Source organism: Onychostruthus taczanowskii, unplaced genomic scaffold (genome assembly GCF_017590055.1).
Source record: "Onychostruthus taczanowskii isolate IOZ18803 unplaced genomic scaffold, ASM1759005v1 scaffold28, whole genome shotgun sequence".
NCBI classification, from domain to species: domain Eukaryota; kingdom Metazoa; phylum Chordata; class Aves; order Passeriformes; family Passeridae; genus Onychostruthus; species Onychostruthus taczanowskii.
In genome coordinates, this window is record NW_024500128.1 from 4,080,447 (window position 1) to 4,103,945 (window position 23,499).

At 39.4% G+C, this 23,499-nt stretch overlaps 1 protein-coding gene across 2 annotated transcripts in view; it reads left to right on the plus strand.

Moving 5' to 3' along the window:
- The first annotated feature begins 6,952 nt into the window (after window positions 1-6,952).
- The window catches only part of TMEM108 (transmembrane protein 108), a 154,118-nt gene continuing 137,571 nt past the window's right edge, over window positions 6,953-23,499 (plus strand). For both annotated transcript variants that reach the window (XM_041407802.1, XM_041407804.1), the window contains exon 1: window positions 6,953-7,073. The gene's annotated coding sequence lies outside the window, so the exon portion shown is untranslated. The remainder of the gene's footprint in view (window positions 7,074-23,499) is intronic.

A 23,499-nucleotide genomic window follows, 5' to 3' on the forward strand; every position in this document is an offset into this window, starting at 1 on the left:
AGGCATTCAAGGTCTGTGGAGGGAGTCCTTTATATGGAGAGGCTGCTGTGGAAAAAGCCGCTAATTAAAGCAAGTAGGATCAGTTCATCTTTATCCTATTGACAATTTAATGTTTAAAAATGACCCTTTGACTGCCTGGGAAGGTAAATCAGCAATGAGGACGTGCTTTTGATGAATGAAGGTGTCGTTTTACACCTGGCCTTTATTTTTGGGGGGGATGGGGGGAGAGGGGAAAGTGTGCAAATGAGTAGATTGAGGAATGCAATTCAAAAGAAAAAGAAAATTTAATCAAACATTTTGTACTAATGCTACCCCTGCAAGGCACATTCAACTGTTCATATCTATGGTAAGTTTGTCAGAGTGAGCTCTGATATTTGCAGAGTGATTTTAACCAGATAATTTGTAGGAATAGATAATATTATAGTAACAGTGACACTACCTGTATCTGAAGATATTCTACAGACTTAAAAACTTTAGACCTAAAACTACACATGCAAGCAATTGGCTGTTGCCTACTATCCTGTTGTCCCAGAGTGACCTATTCCCCTCTAGTTTATGCCAGACTTATTGCAAGTCAGAATCATAAAGTAATATTTCAAGCAGGTGCAGTGAAATTATTCTGCTAAATTTCTTACCAGCTATTCTGATTGTGGTGGACCATGCTAATCAACTGTGTGAACACCAGTTATTCCTTTTAAAAAAATGTGTTACTTCTGAGCATTTGAAAAATGCAGAAACACCTTTAATCCTATTAGAACTGATGGAATTTGCTTTACCCTTGTAAACTGATGTTCTCTAGACTAATGCCAGGTATGGAATAGTTTGAACTTTTGTCTTTCCACTGGAGAGATTAAAGAAAGAGGGAAGCCAATTACAGGTGTTACAATGGTAGAGATGCAATTATGTGATTGCACCCAAGGTCTGCAGTTACTACAGTCTAATGCAGAATAAAAAAACCCACAAGATTATTATTGACAAAATCTTTTATTTCTGCTAATAAAATGGATGTGTCAATATACTGCTGACATATCTGCAATATTGTGCATACATTAAAGAGATTTTATGTGTTGTCACTGCCTTTAAAAGTTTGAAAACACTGGGCAATCTTTCCTCTCCTGGCAACAGCAGGCAATATTCCTAAGTGCTTATGCCATAGCAACTCCTCTGGTGCTGCCTTCCACTGGAGGTCTTGCCAGGGCTGAGTTTTGCCTTAGCAGATAAGCTGAATCAGCACAGATTACATTTCTTCACAGCCTGCAGCTCCCCCAAAGCAAGAGTTCAGCTAAGCTGAACCTCTCTGTGGCCATGCAACAGATCTCGGTGGCATCAATGAAAACCAACCAACTCATGCTCCAATCTAGCTCACTGGATTATAAGTAGACCAGAAGTTTTGGCCATGCTATAGATTGGATTAATTGACTGCCAGGTAAATAGGGGCAATTAATTGAATAAATTCTAGTTTTTGTGTTTGAAAATTATCTATTCTTGTCAAAGTTAGTGGATAAGTGTAGAAAACTTTCCCTGACTTGTTCCATGACATCCTTGCTTGAGCAAAATATGAACTGGTATGCTTGGCTGTGCTTACTAAATTGATTAATAAGCAACCTGTGATTTTTTATGAATAAGTACTAAGTTTTTGCATCCGAAGCTCAGCTGTGTTGTGGAGCACAACTAAAGACAATATGGTGTCTACGACAGATCTCCTTTGAGTGATGGGGGCAATTTTATGACTATGATACTGAAGATATTTAAAGCTTATAATCAGTAGAAATTAAAGTGAACCAAAAATGTTGTTATTCCCTGAATTATTTCAAGGAAGCCATTAGGCACAGTTACAGGGGTAACTACAAGTGACTCATCTGGAGGCATGTGCTGGCCACAGTAAATATACAAAATAGGAAGAATGAAAATCTTTGTTAAGTTTTTAACTTAACATCCACAAAGAGAAAGCTTCATTGTCAACTCTCTTGTCTGATGGAAGACTGAGTTATTCTTCAAAAGAAACAGGAGTGAGCCCAGGTTATAACTTTGGATCTGCTTTGGAGTCTGTTAGAAATAAAGCTTTTCAGACTTTAAGATACTAGGACTCAGAATGGTGAGGTTAGAGGTGTTACCAACAGATCATTAGTAACAGGAGTGTGGTAACTGTTGAAATAAGGAGTGATGGGTGTAGGAAAGAATGACCTATCTCTTGCTCCGGGCTGATGGAGGAAATGAACTATGCAGAACACTTAGCCACCTCTTTGGGCAAGAACATGATACATCTCTTCTTGGTACTGAGTAATCCTTGCCACTGATGATGATATATGTAATCCATAGGTAAAACCTTCATTGTGACCTTTGGTTTGCTGATAGCATTCCCTGGAAAGCTGAGCATGGCTTGCCAGTTTTCCTTTGAAAAACTCTCCGGAGCTGGGTAAGGGTCCAACTTGTTCTTTATTATGGCAATGAGTTTCTCTTCATTCTTCTGCATCAGAAAAGCAGGTTTTATTCAGTGGGCTGGGAGGCTGAGGGAAAGATTTGCTAAAAATTGCCTCATCAGTCACCATTTGGGAGCATGATATAAGGGGAGACATAAATGTAATTTTACAAGTGGCTAATGCATTAAATGCTGAAAGTAGGAGTACTGATCTTGCTGCAGGCAGCAGTAACCACTGGAGCTTTTCTCCTAAGAGAAGCATAAAAGGAGCCACATGATTCTTAGAGCAAGAAGCACCTCTAACATCTGGGTACATTTTCAAAGTAATTTTTGCATCAGTCCATTCCCTCTGTGAAATGTGGAGACCTCAACTGAAATTCTTGTACCACTCTTCAGGATCAATTTTGTAATTTGGCTAGGTCTGTAACATACTATGGTGAACCTGTTTTAAAAAAAGAGTTGAGTAAATTTGGGAACAGGGCTCTGTTTACAGGGTCGTAGAACTGCTGGGTTTTCAGGGACCTCTGGAAGTTGTGTAGCCAACCCTTTGCTCAAAACATCTAGAGCAGGTTGCACAGGACAGTGTGCAGCTGAGTTTTGAATGTCTCCAGTCTCTGGGGTTGGAAAGTCCGCTGCCTCTTTGGATCACCCGTATGTGTGTTGGACCAACCTACAGTGAGAATTTTCTTCTGTTCAGATGCAGTTTCTCGTGTTTTCAGTTGTGCCTGTTTGTCGCCCTGATTTTGTAAGACTTTGTTAAGCCTTCTGATGTTTACATTCTTTCAACAAACTTTCTCACACACAGTTCTGTAAATAACCTATGTTTTGCATTCTTTCATGGAGGTGGAGAGAATTGATGGACCCTTGGTCTGTCCAGTGGCATTGGAGAGGTGGCACTGTTACCCTCCAATCCACTGTCACTTTTGGAAAACTATAAATGTTGGAGTCAGAAAATAAAGCTTCTTCTTTTTTGTTCCCCTCGAGAGCAGCAGTGTCTGTGTCATCATTTCGTGTCTTATCACAACAACTGTTTCATATTATTCTTTCAGTGGGCCCCTGAGGAGAGCTTGGCTTCCTCTTCTTTGCTGTCCCTTCTTTGTCACATGGGCATGCTCCTTGTCTGTAGTCAGCTTGTCCACTGAGAGTCCCAGGTCTGCTCTGCAAATCCATTTTGCTAGCCAGTTGCCCTTCAGTCTCTGCTAGCACAAAAGGAAAGGGATGGCTAAACAGAAAGGTGGGAAGAAGAGGAAATGACAAAGGGAAAAGAGCAGGAGATGCGGTGGGAGGTGGGTAGGAGTGTGCAGAGGAATGCAGGCATCTGGAGACATTATGCTGTTTGCAGCAGGCTGGTTTACCTCAGCCCCATTATAGTGCTATTGAGGCAAGACCACATGTCAATCCACAAGTGCTTTTATGCCTGGTAATTGAAGCAGGATTTAATGCATCCTGTCGTTGTAAACAATGACATTAGTATGAATCAACAAGGATGTGTGAGTTTTTCCTCTGCGGTTGGTACATACGCTTCCAGGGCAGCCAGGAATTTCCAACAGTCTTTGCAATGGCATAAATTCAGGCAGTTTTGGTGTGATTTAATAAAAGGTTTGGCTGGGCATCTCACTTCGCCTTATTAAGCCTATTAAGGCAGACTTTTCCAGGAATGGCCTTTCGTAAAACATCATGACTCCTAAAGGAATAGCAATAGTTTTATGACAAACCACCAGTACCTTATGTTAGTTATGGAAGACATGGCCTTCTGTGGTCACTTAAAGGATCACTGGCATTCATATTTTAATCCAGTGGGAGTCCTCTAGAGTAGGTGGTGCAGGACTAGATTTAGGAGTCCTTTACGGTGGCTGTAAAATGGAGGTTGTGCAATAAGGTTGATTCTGGTGTTTTATAACACATGTCCACTGGAGCATAGAATTTCTTGGTGTTTGGAAATCACATAGGCATACTGGGAGTCTTTTCTAGCTCAGAAGCAGTTGCAGCTTGGACTTATCATCAGCCATATGCACATCCACTATAAATAGGTAATTCAAAGTCAATGGAGCAGTATCTGTCTACCCTTTGTACTTTTGTTTTTTTCTCCAGAAGACTGAAAGTTACCCCAGAAACAAAAAAAAATGGTTTTCTTTTCAAAGTCACCACAGAGCACATGCCAAAGCCTGTGTCTCAGGTGTCCCTTTTCTTAACCTGCTGCCTCTTTCTGCCAAGTCAAGTGGTCCTAGTCCATGTTTCAGTGAAGCTCCTTTTTCACCCACCTTTCAAAGGACAGCAGCCACTCACCTCTTTCTGATCCCTGCTTGCTTTAGGACTCCTTGGTGTTACAGGGAAATGGAGATTGATAGCAAAAAATTTGCTGGCTGCCTCTCCTGACCTACCCTGGTCCATCCAACAGGACTGAGATGGCAGGAGGGTGTCATGTGCTAAGACTAGATTTACTTATTTGAAGTATAAAGTATAAGTATAAAGTACAGGTATTTACTTATATAGTATTTGACATTATGTTGGATTTGTATTCTGAAAGAGTAACACAGTATTATGCCAAAACCCCAGCACATGCATGCTGCAGCAATTGTAATATATAGTGGAATTGCAATGCAAGCTGCTTCCCCATGCCCAGTCTCTGCATGATCCACTGTCATGAAGTAGGTGGATTTCTTCTAATTAGAGAGGTCCAAAACCATGGGTTGAATACAAATATAGCCTGCAAGTGGTCAGATGACCTGAATAGTGTGGCATTTTCAGTTTTTTTTCCTAGCAGTTTGCATTGTGGTGTTTAATTTACAAGAATGTGTGTTGTATTTTTTCCCCATGTTAGGTCATGGCTGTTATTTTATCCAGTACTTCTGAAGGATAAACCTTTTACTTCACAGAAACCAAGTACTGAAACTTGTTGGGAGTAAAATGTTGCGTAATGTTGTTATTTTTTGGAGATTGAACATCAAGGATTCTCTGGTAATTGTGTGTGACCTTTCTGATCTGAGATCTGACTGCATCAAGGCAGAGGCCCAGATCCCTTGAAACATGTCCCAGGATCAAGGCTTTTTCTGGCTCCATCAAGAGTTTCAGGTTTGAATAGCAATCAAACCAGATGTAACATGTGCCATCAGTGTGTGACATGCAGGGATGGTGTGGCTTTGTGTGCCACCCTTCATGGTGAGAATTTACATCAGCCTGTAAGTGGTTCATATGCCATAGAGTGTCACCACTTAGGATTTTTAGACATTCTGACTGAAGTGAGTTAATTTTCAATTTTCCATAATAAAAAAGGGAGGGAGAAAGCAGCCTACAGAGGATGTGTATACTGCAAATCCCATATACACAAGGCTATACTAACCTTTGAAATACTCATAAACAATTTCTGTGGAGAGCAGGGACAGCTTCTAAGCAGCAGGAGCCAAAATGTGGAAAGCAGCAAATATGCATCCCATTTTCTGTGCCATGATGCTGGAGCCAGGGGTGTCTGGTGAAATCTCATAATGAAACAGTTGTTTGAGCAGTTGAATACAGCCCAGCAAAGCAGCTCTTGAACTAGCACAGGCTGCCTGTCTGCCAGTAAACAGATAATTACACTCCGTTGTTTAATTGATCTTTCATGAAAACTGCAATATGTTTTTTGTAAAATCCACCATGAAAATGTGTCCTGCTTGTGGATCCTGCCTATAGGGATCAAGATACTGGGGAGGGGTGTCAGGTACAGAGGTAGTGCTCTATATGCTGAACAATCTGCTGTGGGGAGTCAAGCATATTTAAGTGACTCCTTCATAGCTTTCACAGAGGAAAACTGTATAAGTCTTGGTTTTCAGAAGTCTTTTTCAGAAGACTTTTTGATTCAGATGACCAAATTTAGATACCTGGAAGGCACTGCAGCTCTGGGTACATTTGAGGAATTTCACTGTGACTCCCTGAGTAGTAAAAAAAAAATAAAAAAAAAAAAAAAATCTTTGATTGAATTTTCCTACTGTCCCACTAATTCATTTTGTTCCTAAAAACCATTGAACACTGGCCAGGGTCACTTCTTGGGAAGTTTTTTTCTTTTTTATTACCTTGATTGATGAATATAAATCTTGGCCACTCTGTCAACCTCCAGTTTCTCAGATTAGTAGCATTCTTATTCTGAAACTAGTATTTAAATTGAATTTAGTCTCTTTCCACAAGAATCAACCTTTAACAGATAAATTAACAAAGAAATTGATGATTCAGAGATGCAAGTTGTGTCATGTTTTGGTTTTTTTTCAAGTGTTTGAATTTCATGTTGGGAAATCTGTAGGATATACACATATGGAATATGACAGTCTGGAAAGTCTGAGTCTGCAAAGAAATCCTAAAGAGTCTGCTACTTATACACCCAAAAATCAATAACCTACAGAAACAATGTGGTCAGTAATCCATTACACTGAAAGCTCTGGAGAGCAATAGGAGTCGCATGGCACAGAGCCATATGTATTTAAATTGAATGCCTTATAAAATGAGATGAATAAACATCTTGGAATAACACACCCACTTCTGTAAATTTACAGGTTGCACCAGCTGGTAGATTAAAAAATAAGAAAGCAAGAAGCTGGAAGAATTTTGATCACCAGGAAGATCTGAACCAATGGACTGTATGGATATAGATATGTTTGAAGGCATCTGCTCTTCCCGTTACAAGGTAAGGCACAAATGGATTTCTCTGCTGCTTTGTGTCTCTTCAGTGTGGTGCAGCTCCCTTTTGTGGCACTGCTCAAGATGGTAGGGGAGGTGTTCTCCAAAGCTTGCTCAACCTAGTGGCTGACTGCTAATAACTATGGCCAGTTATTAGTAACATAAATGGATGATATGCAGACCCAAAAAAGCCTGAAGTTTGAAAAGCCAGTGATAAATCTGGGGCCTGTAAAATTCAAAGTTTTATTATAAGAAGTACCTGCTCAGATAGCTCTACAGGTTGTCTATTTTTAACATGTGCTAATAGAAGACCTTCCTGCTCACCTAAGGCATCTTTTTTATGTGCTTATTAATTGCTGTAGATTGAAGTAGACTTGAAACATGTACATAGTATAGCAGCTAATCAGGAGAAAAGGTCTCTAAACTGGATGCCAGAAAATGTCTCTGACTGGAGACGCAAGCTGTGCCATTTTCTTTATACAGTTTTAGTGTTTCACTTTCAGGATTGTTATGTGGTTCGTTTACAGAACCTGCTTAATTTTCTTTTTTTTTCCCCTACCGGTAAAAATAGTTACTTCCTAGTCTAAGTTGAAGATGGTGGAGAGCTTGATAGATTTACTGGGCATCTTTTTCCTGATGCCCAGATATACTCTCACTCTGAATGTTTTCTTTACTGAGCTGCTTTCAAGGAAGGTACAAAACACAGAATTTCAAAAAGCTACTTGAAACTGGTAGAAACACTTGAGAAATACGTGAACTAACTTGTTTTAAAGTAAAATTTATTATTTGTGAGATGATGTAGTTCTGCATGTCTGGAGAGTGGCTATGTGGGACTTCATATTTTTACAATTTGGATCAACACAAGTTTGCTACAAAGCAAATGCAAAACCATACCAGCTCTGTGTTACTCAAGAGCTCAAATCAGGCAGCTGAGCAGTTGGAAAAAGGCATCTGCAAATGGGCTTAGCTGGTCTCTGCTTTAACCCAGAGAGGTTGGAGAGAGGACTTTCAGCTCAAGTCAGTGCAACACTTAATTTCTCCATTTTCCCCAGCCAGTGTTAAATGATAAGGGACCAATCCTGTGCAGTGCTCTGCCATTGCTTCTATTCTGTATGGAAATATGACCACCAGTGTTATCAGTCTGCTATTTCCACAAGTGTGAGATAACAAATCTCCTTCTTTTGTGGAAGAACTAAATTGAAGAGATCCTTAGGTGGGGAATGTAAGACTGTGGCACTGCATCCTGTAGATATTTTGGGGGGGTGAAGGGGCAGGGAGGGGGAGGCTCCCTTGCATGCTGAAGTAACAGGAATGACATCGATGAAGTATTTAGAAAATGCAATGATAAGCAATAGCAGATACAACTTAAAAGGAAAAACACATTCAAACTCTTGAGCTCTTGGAACATTCCAGTAACTTTCCACAGCTCTTGTTAGGAAGGAATGCACATGGATCATAAAAAACTGTAGGATCTGGTCTAGATATCAGGCATTTCTCTGGAGAGTTTTATTTCATCTACCAGATGGTTGTGCAACCTCTGGTGTCCACACTCAAGTGCCCCAGTGGAATCTGTTTTGCCACCAGTTGTTGCCAGCTCCCACAAGTACAAATGCCTGCTGCTCTGTGCTTTCTTGTTTGAACACCTTTACACGAGGCGTATGCAGGGGGCGGGGAATGCCAGCTTAGGTTCTGCCTCTGTGAAGGGACAATGCCATTTCTTGTGCCACCTTGCCTGCTTTAATCGGGTCCTTCTCTGGATCAGAGCTTCCTGAGTTTTTGCTTCTTGGCACAGCAGGGAGCCCAGCCTTGGACAGGGCCTCTGGCTGTTGCGTGGCAAGTAATCCTTCCAAATAGGATTTGCATTCTTGCAGCAGCCGTTCTGGGGATAGGGGCTGAATACATGGAGGCAAATTGTGCTTACACAGACATAGCTCATGCCCAGCCATTCAGAACACCAGTCAATGACAGAGTTGCACACAAATTGAGTATCTGAGTATCTGAAGAGGACTTGTACTAGTGGCTAAGAAAAATGTACAGGGTAAGAGTATTCTGCAGTGTCTTAGTTAACTGGATTTATTGGTGCTGCTTCACAGCAGAAATGTTGTTAGAGCCCCAAGGTTGCTTTGTTACTCTTCATTTGCCAAAGGCTGTTGTTCCTGCTGTACTGCTGTGTGGAAATGTGAGCTTGCAACTCAGCTACCTCTGTGAACCACGTTGGTCTTCACCTAAAACTTCATTGCTCTTTCAGTACTGTGCATGCCCTGCTTTAAAGCACCTGAGATGATCCACTACAGTGACTCTTGTAAATGGTATAGTATATATAGTATAGTTTATATAGTATGTGTTGTATAGTGATTCTTGGTGGTAGCCTGCAGCTGTTTAATAGAAAACTTAACTGGATGTAATAGTGGCTTAAATCGAAGCCAGACTTTGAATTCCTGAGCTTTTAAATTGTGGTTTATTCGTGGGCATTTTTCTTGATGGCCTTTTGGCCGTGTTTGTACAGTTTTGGCTGACAAATGATCGAAAAACCAGACAAAGCTTAGGAAATGAAGGATCAAATTACTTTCTGGTTTATACCAAATACAGATACTCCAATATTACAAGAAGCTATGTGAGTTTCAGTTAATATTCATGTCATGAAAATGAAGGCCTGAAAACCTCTGAAAATCCTAGATTAGAAAAGTTAAAAACGGAATAAACATTTTCTTCAACTCATCCAAATGTTTTGTAGCTCTAGTTTTGTTGTGGGTTTTTTATTTGTTTGTTTATTTCCTCTGTAGAACATAAGGACATGTTTTTTCTCCATATTGAAGCACTGGCAATTTTTAATTGAAACATTTATTTTTAAACTAAGGATAGCTGAATCAAAATGAGTTGACTTTTCTAGGAGTTTACAGTCCAATGAAAGACTTCCTTATACTTGAATTTAAAAACTGAAGGTTTTGCTAATGACTTAGTCCTGTCTTTCTCCTTTCTGGTGCACTGAATTTTATGTTCCACTTTTCTGGTAATGCCCAGGACTTGATAAGGATTCAGTTGTTCTGCATACTGTGTTGGGTCTCACATAAATTGCAAATGCATCTTTCTGCAAAGAATATATGATCAAAGAGGCAAGAAAGTTTAGAATGAGTATGACCCAGGAGCATAGGGACAGTGAGACATTTTTCATCAGTACAGTAAGCAGTGCCTTGAGGAACTTGCAGGCAACCATCTACATATACAACTCCATAGCCTTGAGGTGATGCTGTTTTAAGGTGGTGGAGAATCAAAGCCTTTCTTCCACACAAGTGGGGAAGGATCCGAAGAACTTCACATTGTGTCACTGTAGTACTCCATCTATGATGTTTTGATTTGAATAAGAGCAATTTGATGTAAATCAACTTGGAAATGGGAGCAGGTTCTTGGCAGTGGGGGGAAGCCTTTTTCTTTTGCAAGTGAATGTGACATACGGCTTGCCTGTCCTGCTGTGTAATTTGTCCTGACATTTGCTGGCACAGTAAGTTCTTACTAACTGCAGTGACATTTGCCCCTTGTGACATAATTCAGAACACTTTTTCATAATACTTCCACTTGAAATGAAAGCAGCCAAACTGTCTTTTCTAATTTCAGCCCTCTTGATCCTTCATCCCCAGTGATAAATTCTGCCTTGCAGTGTTTCCCATTGCTGCCTGAAGTAAAAAAAACGAGATAGCAGCTAGCAATGCCAGGTTTTTCCCTTGTTGCTACTTTAGAGCATGCTAGAAGTCACTGATCCTTTATGAGCTAAATCCTGAAGGAGTTAGCTTCACAAGTCAGCCCTCCTAAAGCAGACACTAAGACACAGAAGTAACAACAGAGCCATCAAATAATCAGGTGTGTTTGTTCTTGCCTCTATTACTACTAACACTGGTCACTAGTCATAGAATATTATATTAAAAATCCATCAAAAGGAAAATGGTATGAACAAAGGTCACAGTCTAAACATGCAAAAAGCATTTTGTTTTGTTTTGACTTTGTTTTCAATTTGTTTCTAAAAGAAAAGTATTCTGTATTCTTTAGTAAAGAATACCAAAACACTTGTTGCTACTTATTCATCTACTCAAGCTGTGTGTGAGATGCAGCATTTATTTCTTGATGATTAATGGAAAATAAAGTTGTTTTGATAGCATTTTTTTCATGTTGGTGACATTGAATGTATATAATTCACTCCACTTTGTGATCTGGCCCTGACAAGTTTGATTTCTATTTCTGTCACTAGTAAGTGACAGTGTATCTTTTGGGGTGGTAGGAGACAGTGGGGATGAAAAGTCTTTTGGGCGCAGTTAAATGTTGTCAGGTGTGGTGGGGAATTCACCATTAAGTGGAGGAAGTTTGGGATTATGGTCTCTTGCTCAGTATCTGGTATGGAAAATAAACTGGTATATTGTGTAAAATCAAACTATGAAATCTGACAAAAAGATAAACTTGCTATGAGACTAATCTAAGAGGGTCCATCAGTACTGGCAGAAACAAAGAAGCAGGAACCTGACTATGCAGGATGTCATAGTGCTCCCTCTGGTTTCTCACCAAGCATAGAATTGAAAGCTGGGAGACTTTTAGGTATTTAATTATTTAGCCTCGGGTTCCTCACAATCCATAATGAGCCCAGGTTTTGAGGACACCTTGTATCAGCTCTGTGGGGTGGGGAAATGCCTTTATCCCACCCCCGCCACCCCCCCCCCCCCCCCCCCCCCCCTCCCCATACAGATGTCCACTGAGATTAGCCCAGGATCATGCAAAGCAGAGAACTAAATTCCACTTCTAAAACTAAACACCAGACCTGGCTATACTCTTACATCCATGGGCCGATCTTCCTGCAGAATGAGAAATGGGCCATACCATGCATGTCCTCAGATTAAGGATCAGTCTGTTAAATTTCAGCTGTGCATTTCTAGGTCAGATTTAAAGTGAGTAAAAAGGTCACATTCAATTCTTTGCTCTTCAGGAAGATAACTGAAAATAGTAAATGGAGTACAGAGAGCTACAGAAACTCAAGAGACTCAGTTTTTAAGAAGCAGGCCATACTGAACTTTTAAACTGTAATCTGTTTGCAAAGGTGAAATTGCAGCTGAGATAGCATCACTTTGTGCTAAAGAGGTCCCTATAAATGAAGATCCTCATACAAGAAATTAAATTGGTATAGAAAAATCTATGCAGGGTGACTTGTGTATTTGTTTTTGTATCTGTGCTATTAATTGCATGTTAGATTACCAGAAGTGAATTTTCAATACTCTATTTGTGATTTAACTTTTTCTTTTTTGTTTATGTTTTCCTCTTGTTTTTTATTCCTCCTTACATGGAGCATGTGTTGATTGCTTAGATTTAGTTAGACATTAAACTGCTTAAAAACAAGCCTTTGCAAAAGCAAATGCAAAGTAACATTCTTTATAAAAACCTGTCTTTTGGCACTTAGCGTGCCAACAGCAGTGCTAAGAAGTCAAGGGAATGCCTGCAAGTATGAAGGGAAAAGCACTTGAAGTGAAATTTCACAAGTGAAAGCCAGCATCCTCTTTTGCAACTAGTTGGGGATGTTTACGGCTGTGAAAAACTTGCTGATTGCCGAGTTGTTGAATCAAAGTGCTTAAAAAGTTGGGAAAGATTTTGACTTCTAAATGTTCTGTAAAAGCCTGTTTTCATGCATTTCAGTGTGGGTTTCAAAGTTAAAGTGTTGGATTCTTTCTAAATGTGTACAGACATGGGAAACTGATAGATATGATACGCCATGTCAGAAGAAAGCATAGTGGTGGTTTTTTGCTAGAAAGTGAGATGAAAGATGATCTGAACATGGTCTTACCTACAGGATCTGATTGGGGTTTTTTTGCCTGTCTTCAGCTAATTTCCTAATTATCCACTTTAAATATTTCCTGTGATTGAATGGAGTAATAGCTTGACTTTGGGAATGAAATGAGGGGGTGGATATATATGTGCAGTTGCTGAAGCTCCAGATTGTTAAAAATGCAGACTGCTGGTATAATACAACTTTGGTCTCATTTGAACAACATGATCAGCAGGCAGAATTGTCTAGGCATCCTAGAGAACTACCAAATAAGTATTTAATTCCCTAAATCCTCTATTGTGGTTGTCTTTTGTATGAATCGATGTCATAACTCATGCTCTCTTTTATAGCTATTCAAAGAAAAGGTTGGTCCATTTTTTAAAGTTACGCTCTTTGTCCTAATCCTTTTTTTTTGAATACTTGCTCATTTAACTGCATCCAGTGCTGACATTCTTTGCTCAACTTAGTCAAATTTTGGAGATAGGATATATTGTCTATAAACTTTAGATAGTTCAGCTGCTCTGCCTTTTATGCTGAATCTTTTTTAATTTTCCACACCATTGTCCGGAAGAGATTTTCAAAGCTAAGAATGATATCAGAGAGTCACCTTGTTCTGTTCTTTCTGATTTGGTGTTATTATCTGCTTATGCCTTATCTTACGGTAAAGTCAACTCCAAAAATGATGCATGTAAAGTCTTATTCTCAGAGCTTTTCTTTGAATTGAAAGATGTTTTACTTATCACTATAAGATACTAACTTGCAATTGTTTCTTTCTCTTTTGAAATGTCATCTTCATGCCCTTGAGTACAGTCTCTCTTAATATGATGTCTGACGCAGACAATATTTATTTTATTTCCTCATTCTGTCGTACAACTTAATAGCTTTCAGAATGGAAGCTGTCAGGTACCAATTGGCAGGAACCACCACACTTTAATTTTGTACTTTCTTCGGCAATTTAATAATACTGTATTCTTCAGTTTTCTGTTTCTCAGTAGTAGTCTGCATCTTTCTTCATCTTTCATTAAGGCAAAGCATCATTTATGTCTTGCCTTGACTTTCCCCTTTTGGAGCATGTGACATCTTTCTTCCTTCCCCTTAGGCTGTTAAAATTCTTCTTTGATCTTCTTGCACCTTTCCAGGTTAATTTTAGTTGTCTGCTTATGGGTGATCAATCTGTTTTTATCCAGCTTTACACTAAGTGGAATCTTCTTTGTGTTTCCCTCCTGGGACTGTCTCGTCCCTTGAACTTTTGCTCTGTGGAAAAATAGAAATATTCTGCTTCTCAATCACAAAAATATCAAACACATTTTCATGCTAGTATGTAGGGGCTTTTTTTTGTCTTACTTAGGTAAGACACAAATGCATATCAAAGAGATTTACATGGTGGCTCTTAATCTAATGCTGGCATTGCTATAGTCCTGTGCTAAACTTACTAGGCATGGCTAACATCATGTCTGTCTCTTGCAGCATCAATTTTATGTATGTATGTATATGAAACCTGTGCTTTGTGCACTTCACACACTTGTATAAAACTTCCCAGTGAATTACAGCTGGGTATCTGCTGAGTTTCCAATCTTGTTTCATACAGAATCTTTTCTAATTTAATGTTGCCAGTCTCGTGGTTCAAATTGCAGAACACCTGACTTCCAGACTTGGAAGAGTAAAGGAAACCTGGAACTTATTAAAAAATTTTGGCAAGAAGTGGAGGTGATAATTTTCAACAACCCAGCCAGAAACAGATTGAGAAAACTTAATGCCTGGTTTCTCTCTGATGTAACTGGTACCATGTATTTTAAAGTAAGGTCCGAAATAAAAGACCGAAATTCATGTGCTGTACACATGGCAGATCAGAGCGAAGCAGTCCTAATGAAATAGCAGTCCTTTCTCTCTTCACATTAACAGCTGCTGCGACAGAAGTGCTGTGATTTCCTCCTGCACAGGTAGAAAAGGCACAGAAAAGTGATGTAAGGGAAATATTCCTGAAAAATTTCCCTAGAGTGTTTGCTTTCAAGTATGAAAACTGTCTAGACTGATCAGTAGATCAGTCATAGAAGAGGCCATTCTGCAGATCTTTCCCTCCAAAACTGCAGAAAATTTCTAACTACCTCAGATATTAGAGGCACCAGCTCATCTAAGATGTGCATCTGTTTCAGTGAAGCAAAAAAGGAATAATTGGCTACTTTCACAAATGTGTGTTTAGTTTTTAAGCACTGTAAGGTACAGAGTACCAGCAGAGCTCCCTATGAATTAGGTTTGGCTAGATGGCTGCCAGCAGTGACTTCTTAAAAGGAAAGGTGATTTTAGATATCAGCAGCTAACAGTACAAAACCAGTCTAGCACTCAGTCTGATAGCACAGCCGTGGAAGTTTGGTGCCGAGGCGGGAGCTTGGGAGTGACAGTGGGGGAAGGCGTTGAGGGGGTGGGAAGATAATTTTCACACTCTGCACAAGTAACATAAGCTCTGTGTTTAATCTAATATCCTGAAATCTGACATGGATATCCCTCAGGGGATATTCACAGACTAATTGTAAGTTCTTCTTTGACGAGAGGAGAACTCGCTGAAACATTGCAGGAAGGGTAGCTGTGAAAATTTTTCCATACACTTTTTTTCAGTGCTTCTTATCTCCAGTTTAACCCTTTGTCCTACTGAATTGCCTTCATTATCCCTGTCTGATATAGAATACATTAGTGGGTTATGACAAATACTCAGACCTGATGCAACAAGACTGAAGATCTTCCAGTAATATTGTTCCGTGGCTGTGGCACACAACCTTGCAGTGATGCAATGACCTAGCCTCAGGCTTTCCCAGTGTTTTGTGTGCAATAATTAAACTTTACAATACTCTTCTGAGGCAACATCTGTGACAGCCTACCTGTGTTAGGCAGTGCTTGGTGAGTAGTTATACTGTAATTATTTTAGCTGTTTATGAGTGGAAATATGGTGTTGCGTGAAATCATGGAAGCTGGCCCTGTCACACACTGTATACCCTTCTCCCAAGGTCTTAACACTATGATGACAGGAATGACAAAAATAGAAACCATGAGTCTCAACTCCTGGGAGAGTGATTTCATCACTGGACAGTGTCTCTTCCCTTAGGACCTTCTGTGCATTTGCTTTAACCCACCTTCTTTCTACCTTTGTTGCAAAGAAGTAGTCTGACTCTAAATAAAATGTTAAATCAAGTTAGTAGCAATAATACATCTCTTCCATGGGGATTTGCATTGTCTTTCTTTTTAAGTTATATATACTAGGAATTATACTGAACTCTGTGCTGTGTAGTCAATACTGCATGAAAATTGAAAACATTCAAGCACCTTTTTGGAATGGAATGCCCTTACTGATGTTGCAAGGCAATTGAGTTCTGTTAGTATTGTTTGTTGAAAATCAACCAAAACACAACACCATTTTTTGTTTCCCTCATCCCTGTGACACAACCCTCAAATTTTTTTATAGATGTTAGAAGCTAAGATTCTCATTCTTTGGAGAGCCTGCACAACTTCACTCCGCTATCATTTAGATGATCACATGAGGTGTAACCAGATTTTTTACGCTATCATTTAGATGATCACATGAGGTGTAACCAGATTTTTTACACCATATAATAATTATTGCATCCTAAATGCAATAAAACTTGCAAAAGACGATCACCAAAGGACTGTTAAAGCTGATTTCTTATCACTGGAGCTTACAAGCTGCAGCTGACAGCTGGGTATACATGTAACTAGGTAAAGGTCAGAAGTAATCCACCTCCTTGCATTTTGGCACTGCGGTCCCATTCTAAATACAGTAACTAGCTACAGAAGTGGGTTCTGTTCAGATCTCCCTCCTGGCATACACGATTTGATGAGAAAAGGAGCTAATGAAAGCTTAAGTTTTTGATTTGAGAGGGCTTGCCCAATTCCTTTTACTAAGGATCAGGCTGCCCACTGGTTTGCTTTAACATCACCATCTTCCAAAATAACATACTGACTACTCCAGAATAATACACTGACCACAAATCCTGGTCAGGAGCAGTAAAAGTAGCTGATACCATAGTGCTGCATGGGAAGGGCAGCAGCTGTTACAGCTGTAATTTATTTATTTCTTTTTGAGTTGTAATTTGGTTTTGGTTTTGTTTGATTTGGAGGTTTGTTTTTTTTTTTTTTTTTTAATTTAGGTTTGGTTTGCATTTTTAACTTGGTAGCACCGATGCCACCTCAAGGGAATCCATAAGGGTGTTTTCTCGTTTACTGTGAGGATAATCAAGTCCCTACTTAGTATGAAGCAATCTCTAGTAATTTATGCCTGTATCTTGGCTGCAGATTACAGACTACATCATGCACATGTTTGGAAAAGTACAGGAAATCTCTTACTGAAATTAAAAGTAAACTTTCTATTGACTTAATGATTAAAATTGTTTTTGCTGGTTTTATGAAGTTTTTTTTTTGAAGGACTAATCACAGGAAAATGATGATAATTTAATAGCAAGAAAATAGGGTTAATTAGGAACTATGGGGTGCTGCAATGACCCTAGAGATCACCCAAGTAGGCATGACTTTTGTTGAACATGAGACTGGTTTCTTGTCTCCATAACAGTTACACCCCAAAGTGTGGATGAAGCTTTTGTAAAGTGTGCTTCGCCAGAAGGTGTCATTCATTGAGATAAAGAAGCTTATTTTTTGTTTGTTTCTGTTTTGGAACTATTTGAATAAACATGAATCAGTCACTTTCTCCCATTGATTCATGAGTCAATGTGAGGGGTTTTGAACCCATGCTATTAATGTTCATAGTTTTAACTGCAATGTTTTTATGCAGTGCTTTTACTTGGACTCCTCTCAGAGTTTGTTTTTGTTACTTTATGTACTACAGTATTGCATAGCACATTTGAAAATTATATTTTGCTCAAACTCAGAATTTCTTCTGTCATTTTGCAATAAAACAATGTTATGTTGCCATATTTTTATAATCTTCTGAAGAACACCATTACTTGATTCCAGTCTAATTTCTGTTTATTTAAAAGGCTGATACATTATAGTTTACTTCAGAAAAAATTAATTAACACTCCAGGAACATCAGGGATGAATGATGAGTATTAGTTAGTCATCTCCACAGCTTTTCTCTTCACTCCTTTTCCTTCATAGGAAGGAAAAATTCAACTATTAATATTTTTATTCTTCTTCATTCAGTGAAGATGTAATTCAAAATGTATTAATAGCTAACTGCAGAGTGTCATGGAAGTCTAATAAGATAACAAATTACCTTAAAAACTAGGCAGCTTTCTGTACTTACTCTTGATTCTGGACCATGTACTTTCAAGGCTATATACTTGAGGCATTGTGATCTCAGATAATCTCTCCCAGTTATTAAAGAAGGTCATTGTTTGGTATGAGCCGGAGTATAGACTCAGGTTTCAAAATAATCTATCTATTCTGATCTGTGAAATGAAATACCAGTAGTTTAATGTATTCTTTAAATTAATAATTACAGTGTATTTATGCTGTCTTTCAATTCACATAATTCAACAGCAGATGATGAAAAAGATCATAGATAACTCGATTTGTTGCCATGCCAAAGCAGGATTGTTCCTGGTGTCATATTTTCCATTGTGTTGCCAGTACACTTTTTGGTAACTTGAAGGACAGATTCCCCCTAATTTCTTCCTCCTTTCTAAGTAAGGTTGAGGTTCTTAAATGAGTTTCATTAAGAGGCTCATTCTTTGTGGCAGTCAGAAGTTCATCAATGTAAAATGACATTTGCTGAGATGAATCCATGTGTTTTGTGTAATAATGGAGCAGTTTATAAACTGCACCAGCAGTGACTGGATGGTGCAACTGGAAGAGAAAGTGTGACCCCTTGACTTCTAAGGGTATGAAAATGTAGAAGTTGCTTCTCGAAGGTCTCCTCAGGTGGTTTATTAAGTGATTGGTTTACAGACTCTGCACTAAACATTGGGCTTGTATGCCAACCTCCTGGGAGAATTCAGTGGCAAGTAGGTTTTCTGATTAGCCAGGAAAAGTTGTGAATTCAGTTCCTCATCATAGAAGTGGTTGTATTTCTTAAACAGAATTACTAAACTTGTAATCTAGAGGGAGAGGCTGATCTGTAGTATGAGTTTTTTCCCATTTTGTAACTCTATCTATGTGAAAGGATTGGCAGTCCCTCCTACTCATATAAAGTCACCTTAATCCAGGTAAAACTTTTTTTCTCCTCTCTTCTTTACCACAGCCCACCAGACTTGCTCCTCAACTAAACCTTTAGTTGTATTTAAAAGATTACTTTAAAAAATGTTTCCTTTACTTTTTGCAAAATTACACTTGGTCTCTTCCAGAAATAATTTCCAGTGTGAAAGTGCTTCGAGTGAGCCCTTTCTTCAATCAGAAAGTTTTTGTACTCTCTTCTTTTATTTACTGGAGGAAAACATTGAAGAAGTTATAAAACTTGAACCTCTGTGTCTTGTGTTGTCACTTAAACCAACTACCACAACTGGTGGCTGAAGAATGTACAGTCCAGCATTTATTTCGCTTGATTAACAGATCCATCCACTGAATTTTGTTCTTACTGACACTGAGGAAGTGAAGCTGCTTGCCCAGCCTTCTCAATTCTGTCCAGCTAATTATCTGTGTAGGATTAAATGCAAACAAACCAAAAAAGGCAAGCATGCAAAAAGCATGGTTTATGCTTGGTTTTCAAAAGAGATGTCAGATATTCATTCCCATTTGTTCCCATTGTTAAGGAATTGTGCTGACAAAAGCACTTTGGTCATGAAATAAGAGGAATGGAAGGAGAGGGCAAGGCAACATTAATTGGACTGAGGGATGTGCACGTAGCTTGGCAAATTGAGCAAGTGGAAGAAGTGGGGTCAGAGTTCCTGACTTCACAGCTGATAGACTGATTTTCTCAGTTTAACTGATTTACTCTGTGACACAGAGTACCTTGGCTCTTCAGTACACCCATCCATAAGAAGGTTATGTTACCTGATTTAATAAAGGGTTCTGCAGATTAGTTTGTAAAATGCTTTGGGAAATTTGAATGAGAAGATTTATAGCTAGATAGGTACAGATGTAGAAATAAATACAGATATGCATCTTAGCCTATGCAGTTACAGAGCACAGCGTTACAGCCACCAGAGGAAAGGACTGAAAGAAATCCTCTGGAAGCAGTTAAGTAATTCCTTGACTCTTTTCATACATGTACTAGGTGTTGCTTTTGTTTAGCAACCACTGTGTGGTGATATGCAACTTAGAGCATGGATAGAAGCAGAAGTGTGGGGAGAAAGGATAATTTGTTGAGGTTTTTTAATTCCTTTGTAACTTGTCATTAAAACCAAAATTCATTCTTTCTGTCCTCTAGAGCTCTAGAGTGTTAAATGGCATTTAAAATGAAAGAATTTCAATACCCAAGAATTATATCCTGAGGAGAAATAAAAAGGCTTTTTCAAAAAAGCTTTTCTTGAAGACAGGGTACTGGGTAGATGATTCCCTGGTCACTTCAGGATAGCAATTTTTACATTATTATAGCAGCTCTTCTCTGAACACTTGCTTCTCCTATGGCTCATCAGTTCCATTTGCAAATCACTCAATTTTTAAACCATTTAACTGGTAAACACATTTTAAGACTCCATGTTAAAAGCTGTAGCGATGTGCCAAGAATAATACCAACCTGTTCTTCTACAGCACTGTAGGATTCATTCCCCTTGCTTAGTATCTTCCATGTATTTTTCCTTTAGATTCCTCTTCCTCTTTCTTCAGTTTCTGCTGTCCTTGTGGCAGTTGTGTTCAGATGGAGTAGAAAGCAAGAAGTGAGAGCTCCCTGAAAGCATTTTTGCTACACCACTGAGAGAGGAGACTATTGGTGTGTGTCAGCAGGGACACAGGCAAGAGGTGACAAACAGGTGGCATGAAAGGAAAGGTAAGAAGCCATGAAGGTATAAGGGAACAGCAGTTGTCAAAGAAAGATAAGCAATGTCAAAACAATGTGCAGGGAAGGGAGACAGTTGGGGACCTAAGGCAAAGGTGGTCAGAGCTTGAAAGTGGACAAATACCATTCTTCCCAGCCAGAGCCTTTTGTGGGATGAGTGGCCCATGGTGACCTGCTGACTACTGGGGAAAAAGCTTTGGCCTCTTCACACTGAGCTGAAAGACCCTGGTTTTTTTAGATCAAAGGACAAACAGACCTCTCAAGTACTTTGGTTCATGTTTCTTCTTGAAAGTGTCCTGTGCCATTATTACATGGGTACAGACTGAAAGAGGGGAAATGTAGGTTCAATATTAGAAAGAAATTCTTTACTGTGAGGGTGGTGAGACTCTGGAACAGGTTGCCTAGAGAAGTTGTGGATGCCTCAACCTTAGCATTGTTCAAGGCCACATTGGAAAAGGCTATGAGCATCCTGGAAGGTGTCTCTGCCCATCTTGGGATTAGATATCTTTAAGGTCCCTTCCAATCCCTTAACATTCTGTGATTCTGTGATTATGTCATGCAGTAAGGGAAAAAGCTGCAGGGCTGCAGCTGGGAAGTGTCTATTTTGCCTAACCCATATGGCTGTATCAACTTTAATAAATGTGGCCAGCATGCCCAGGGTCACTCAGGCCCTAAGCACAGCTAGCTACATGCAGCTCAGCTCTATATAATCAAACTTTTTTTTTTAGTTTTTAGATGATAGCCACCACTGCTTGCTTGGCGTAGTATCTGTAGATTGCTGACTCCCAAAGTGTGTCTGAGAATTGTCAAATCCAGGACAGTGACCCTCTGAGTGATCTAACAGCATTGGTGATTGATTTCCAACACCCATGGTGCCATAGGTTGGCTTTCTCTGAAGGATATAGAAGGGGGTGGAAAGATGATATTATGATGATAATGGAAGGTCAGAGATGGGCAGTGAGGATGCATAATGAATCACATTGATCTTGACATTCTTGACAACCCAAAGCCTTTTGGGGTTGACTTCACTCCATCTTCAGGAAGTTAGAGAAGATTTTGAAAAAGTTTTGCTTTTGAATATCTGAAGTTCATTTGAGCCTGAGGAGCTCGGTTGGAGAAGTGAATAGGGACAGGTTGCAAGTCTTCTTCCACAGAACTGCTTCAGTTTTTTTTCAGAACTCCCTGCACAAAGAGAACAGGATTATTGGTACTTTATTCCATGAGGACCAGCTATGAAACAAGGCTAAAAAAGGTATTCCTTGTTGACTGCACCAGGAATTATACTTGCCAATGCCATTATGTGGATGTCATCCTAATGCCCATTTGCAGCAATGCTGTAAGCAAACTCATACCATGGTTTATTTCTAACTAATTAAAGTCTTATTTAGGAATGAGTAATCTGTACACCAGAATGATTTATTTATTTATTTAAAATCAGAGAGGCAGGCATTTCATACTGAGGTCTGCTGCCTCTGTAGTGCAACTTATTATCCCAGAAATGATCTGGGGTTGCTTTTCTCTGAATTCAAGCATCTGTGACGTTAATATTACTGCATTTTATAATTGGTACTTGATAGTTTAAGTGGATGATCAGCTAAGACATAAATGCAGCTTACCAGGAAACAATTGAGAATTTAGGATAATAAGACTGATTAGACACTGTGTTATGCCAGTCTCATGCTAAGATAATTCTACTGAGTTGAAGTTGTACAAATAATGCTGTAAGATGCACAGTGGTCAGGCAGGCCCCCTTCACGTATGCTTAACTGCCTGTCTTTGAGCAGACGCTGTCTAAAAGGTAGTAAGCTCTTGTTAGTGAGAAAGATAATATGCTCCTCAAATCTAGGATCATAGACATTGCTTTCCTGTGATCTTTTGCCACTTCTTTCACAGAGGAGTTTGAAAAACAGCTAATAACATCTCAAAGCAGTCATCATTTCAAATATTTTTGTCCTGTTATCTAGGCTCTTTATTTTAGATTAAAATATAAAGGGAGAAGTGTCTTGTCTGGCGTTACATAAGCCTGGTGGCTTCCAGCATTCATTGGGAATGCTTGTGTGCTGCTAAAGCAGGTGTTAATGCTCTGCGGAGGAGGGAACTGAGGGCATTTTTCTGGTGGACAAGCACAAAACTGGCAGCACATAAATTGTACAGGCTCTTAAATCAGGGCCCAAGCAGCAGAAGGAGCCACGTGGTCCACTTGAGCTGTTAGGTAAAGGTGAACAAAGAAAGCTTTATGTTACCTTTGGTACAAGGCTTCACGAGAACCAGTTTAGTCTATGTCACAAAAGATATCAGCCTTATTGTCTGGGTATCAAAGGAAGATGACACTGCCTGGTGTGGAAGATGTTGCTGGATATAGCAGCACAGGAAGGAGACCACTCACTCTTTTGTCCCAAGGGCTCATTCTGGCCCTGATTCCCATGGTCTAGGGATGGAGAGCAAATGGAGAGAGTTCAGTGATGGTAATTACAAGCTGCTTTTTTTTTTTCCTAGAGTGTGCTTCCCTGACAGCAGGCAGTACTTCTGCTAAGATTGACCTGTCAGTATCTTGTGCTGCTCTGGGACTCGCATAACCTGAATCATTTGGATCCGTTTCTCGGATTCCTCTGTACTTATTAGGCTCATGAAATCCATGCCCTCTGATGAGCATTTAATGCTCTCTCCAAAAGTGCTGGCTAATCCCCAAGTGCCTGTTTGGCACGCCCTTGACAACTTCAGTGTCACAGGAGCAGCAGC